This window comes from Parus major, chromosome Z, assembly GCF_001522545.3.
Source record: "Parus major isolate Abel chromosome Z, Parus_major1.1, whole genome shotgun sequence".
In the NCBI taxonomy this organism is placed as follows: Eukaryota; Metazoa; Chordata; class Aves; order Passeriformes; family Paridae; genus Parus; species Parus major.
The window spans coordinates 102,388-107,234 of record NC_031799.1 but is presented as its reverse complement, the minus strand read 5'-3'; positions in this window follow the sequence as shown (position 1 = coordinate 107,234).

Genomic DNA, 4,847 nt, shown 5'->3' with positions numbered 1-4,847 from the left:
GAACAGCCCTGGAACTCTGAACCTCTCCTGATGGACAGAACAGCCCTGGAACTCTGAACCTCTCCTGATGGACAGAACAGCCCTGGGCCAGCGTGGGGTGAACAGGAGAGCCCAGCCTGCTCAAGCCACCCCAGCCCTCTCCTCACCAGGCACCGGTGGCCACGTCCCTGACACCAGAAGCCATTTCCCATGGGCTGTTACTTCTTCTCCACAGGCAGCAGGACCTTTTATTATGGCCATGAAAGAAACAGTTTTGCTTTTGAGTGTTGTCTGGGGGGCCGCGATTAAAGTGTGGAATTGACTCTGTAACACGCAGACAGAGCGCGTTGCCGCCACTCCGGATTTCTCATCTCGCTTCGTGAGCTTTTATTTAATGTTGTTCTAAAACCTCAGCATCACGTGCTGGGAAAAGGGGATAAGAGGGATGGCTTTAATTTGTTACCTGAGTGTGCTTAGCTGATCACAAGCCAGATCTGTCTCTCATTTACAGAAATAAAGTGTAAGGCCTGAGCCTTCCATGAGTAGCAGTGTGTAATTATTTTATAAATGGTAATTATTTTTATTGTGTAGTCTTTACTCCAGTAGTGGTTTCTTCTGCCAATCATAGAATTCATTCAGGTTGGAAAAGACCTTTAAGAGTGAACATGAAGACCTGCATCACAGGAATATTTGCCTTCTGGGGTTACTTGGTGCTGGGCTGCTTTTCACCCAGCCTTGTTGTGGCAGGTTCAGGCTGCCTGAGCACTCAGGGTCGTGGGGAGCGAATTTAGGCTTTGTCATCACCCGCACTTTGTGGGGTTTGGGGAGTCATTTCAGTGCAGGGACACCCACGGGGTGTTGAGGTGAATTTGCAGAAGGCACAGGCACGGGAGCCCTGCTGTTGCTGAGGACCCCCCGTCCCTCGGGGCACACCCTGGATTTGGAGATGTGGGCCCCAGCTTTTTATCCAAGAACAGCAACAGAGGGAGCAGGAAAATCCCTCCCTGAAACTGCAGGAGCTGCTCCTGGCAGCTCCTTGCAAGGACCTGCCCTTCCACACTGGCCACGAGCTGGAGCCTGGGAGCCCATCAGGAAGGTGATTTAAAAACTCCTTTAAAAGTCAAAAAGATGCCTCCAACGGTTCTGTTGCTGCCCTGGTGATTGTTTTTCCTCAGCCACAAATAAGTGGCTTTTTTTACTGCAGTTTATTTTTACTCACGCTGGGGCTCAGCAGCTGTTACACCATCGCAGAGCTGCTCTAGCCAGATCTTCAGAGCTCTACAGTAAAAAAAACACTTTTAAAAGGGGCTTTGGGGACATCCTGGGAGGTTTTTCCCGTGCAAATCCCACCCAGATCCCAGAGTAAAACCACGAGGCAGTGAGTTTTACAAGTGGGCTTTTGGGAGACTGGACTGCAGATGATCCATCCTGTCCCTGTCAGCAATTTCATGCCACCATCTACGGTTCCTGAGAGCTTGCAGTGAGAACGCTGCACAGTGTGGCAGGCAGACATTTCAGCTCTGAAATGTTCTTCCTTTTTCAGCTGGTTCTGAGAGGAACTGAAGAGAACAAACGCACCATATGGTGTTTGCTTGTGAATTGTTGCCTTTGACATTTTGAAAGGCAGGGTTTGATTTTGAAGGAGCACAATATTCGGGTGGATGCAGTTCTCTCAAAGTGCATCTTCACTTTCCGGAGCTGCGCTCACCCCGGTGTTTTAAACAGCCATCTGGGCGCTGGGGAAGCTGGTTTATAACAATCACATTGCTAAGTTCAGAGTAGGTTTTTATCTATTAAAATTAAAAGATTCCATCCTAAAAAAAAAAAAAAAAAAAATGCAACCTTTTCACCCAGGATCTTACTCTGCCTGGTCTTGGGCTGCGATGGAATAAAGTGTAGCAGAAGGATCTCTGGATGGTTGCTTTCATTAGTGTTGCAGTGAAAATGAGGTGTTTTAGGAAGTTTGCATGAATTTTTATGAGGCTTTGGAGAGAATGCACCCAAGGACACCTTTGATAGCACAGGCTGTTGTGGAAAATAGAGTTAATTGCTGTGTATGTCAGCGTTGCATTAAGTGTTTGTGCCTACCAGAGGTTTCAAACTCCTGGGACACTTCTGTTAGTCCGTCAGGCGTCTCAGGAGGGAAGTGGGGGCCAGTGGAACAGCTGAACTGGCCAGCTCCTGTGTCAAGGGGAGCTCCAGCTGCAGGGCCAGCAACATCTGGGTGTGAGCAGGGCTGGGGATGGAGCCGGCAGCGCTCCCGGAGCGAAGGGCTGGGTTAGTGTCACACAGATGGGGTGAAACGGGTGGCAGGGCGGCAATTCAGTGACGAAATACCGGCTTTGGGGTATGTGTGCTGCCTGTCCCTGAGCCCTGCTGGCCACACTTTCAGCCCTGGTGCCAGCAGGGGTGCTCAGTGAGGAGTCCCCAGCACCCCAGCTCCGTGCTGCCGCTCCCAGGGGCTGCCCACGCCAGGATCCAGAAGCGGTGACATCTCCCCGGTGAGCAGAAATGTGCAGGAGGACAAGAAAGCGCCTTCAGCCCCAAGTGTCCTCCCTGTGCTCTGCAAATCCCTGTGCCCACGGGCAGCTGGAGCGACCCAGGTAAGTCCTTCCCTAAAACAGTGCAGAGTTTAGGAGGGGAAAGGCGAGAGGAGGTTGTGTGTGCGTGAGCTGGACTCAGGCAAGCACAGCAGAGCTCGCCTGTGTGTGTGTGCACATCATCACACGTGCCTCCCGTGCTCAACAGCCAGCCAGCCCCGGATCAGGACTCCAGACTGGGAAGGTTTGTTCCCAACCTCACAGCTCCATCTTTCCTTCTCATCACAAAGCCAGACACATCTTCTCCCCCTCCTTCACCCGAGGAGATGAGAATTCCTCCACTGGGAGAAGCTCTCTGTGCTGTTGCAGGGATAAAACCGCCGAGAGGTCAGCGGACCACAAATGAAATGCAGAGAGGATCCAAGCTGTCCTCATAAAAGCCATCTGCTTTTCCAGGCTGCTGGAGGTGGTTGTCACTTGAGTCATTCCACCCCTGAGCCAGCAGCCCCCGTTTCTGCAGGAGCCGGCTGCACTGGATGCTGCGGGTGTGCAGCACTGCTGCCCCACCGAGGAGCACCCCTCAGTGCCTGCAGGGCAGAACAGAGCTGAGGGGGTCCCAGCACCTGAGAACGTCTCCTCGGGCTCCAGAGTCAACCCTGGGGCACGGCTGGGTGTGAGGAAGGCTGGGCCAGGCAGGAGGACACTTGTACTGCTGCTCACAGCCCCCAGGGAGGTCCATAAACCAGAGAGAACCCTCCTGGGAACAGCTAAATACCAACTGGAGGGGCCTGCAGATTTTCCTTGTGTAATCCCATGGAAGTGCTGTCTGTGGAAGGAAGGAAGAAGAAGAGCCCCTCTCTCCAGAGAAGATGGTATTTGATATTTATTCATTACAGAAGTCTGTCCCTGCAGCAGACCAGGGCTGCACCCTGGAGTGCTCCTGCCACCAGCCCAGCCTGCTGAGCAGCTCTGTGTCCCGCAGCCCAGGCAGACCATCGTGCCCTTCCTACAAAAGGACACAGAGAAACCACCTTTTCTGCCCAAAATTATCAGCAGATCGGGGTCTCACACTGCCTGTGCATGGCCCGTGCCGTTCCTGGGCCACGTCCATCTCGTCCCGCCGTCTGCTCCCAGAGCTGTGCCCGGCCCTGGTGCGTGCCAGCGCAGCGGGACAGCCCTGTGTGGGGACAGAGCCGTGTCTGGAAGGCAGTGGCACCCGCAGAGAGCCGTGTGGCAGCCTGTGTGTCACCCCTCCGTGCTCAGACAGCTGTGCTGTCCCTCGGCCCCCGATGGATAAACAAACAGGGAACCAAATGTCAGCCCGGGAGCTGCTGAGCAACACGCTGAAATATTTACCCAGGGAGGCACCGAGAGGGCAGCCGAGCAGCAGGAGCCTTGCTGTCTCTCTCTGGCTGTGACTGCCGTGTCTCCAGAGGCACCGGCTGATGTCTCACACCCAACAAACTGCCTCGTTAAAACCCAGGCATGGGCAGAGCTGTTTGTCATCATCTCCGCACGGGGCAAGGGCTCTGTTCCCGCAGCAGGTACTTTGTCGCTCCAAATTACATCCCTGGAACACGGGAGCTGTCAGTAAATGCTCAGCTGTTCCCTCCTCTGGTCTGCCGCTCTGAGCCGCTCCCCCAGGAGCGATGTGTGTGGGTTTTCAAACAAGGCAAGCACCCTGGTCAGAGCCAGCATGTGGCCACTTGGACCATAACCCATAGCACCAATGTGATGGATGGCGAATATGGAGTTTATTGCAGGAGAATTTAACATTTTATAACCTAGGGTCATTGTGTTACTCCCATCTGCTTTTGTCACAGCTAGGTGCTATTGGCTAATTGGAGAAGGCCTTACTATCCTAACGGAGAGGGGGGGTTTACCAGCTTTCCTTTACATCCCGATATCTTCCGAACCGCCAGACCTTAAACTACAACAGATGTGGTCTCTCTGTGCTGCTGGATGCCCACAGGAGCATGGCTGTGCTCACACTCAGCTCCAGTTCTGCTGCTCCAGATCTGCTCAGGAGCCAGGCAGAGCTGCTCTGGGCCTCGCTCTGCAGCCTGCTCCTCCCTGGGGAGCGCCGAGCTCTCTGTGCCTCCTCAGCCTCAGCCCCAAAACGGGAACGGGGCTGGAAAAGTGCTTTGAGGGACTGATTGATGAAAACAGCCAGGGGTGTCCTGGTTTTCTTTTCCAGCTGCGAGGCTTTTACAGAGCCGTGGAGCGGTTTGGGTTGGCAGGTAGCTTTAAAGGCCGCCTGGCCCAGGGCACCGAACGGAGTGTCAGCCTGCAGGGAGCCCTGCACTGAACATGGAGCACAATCCTGCA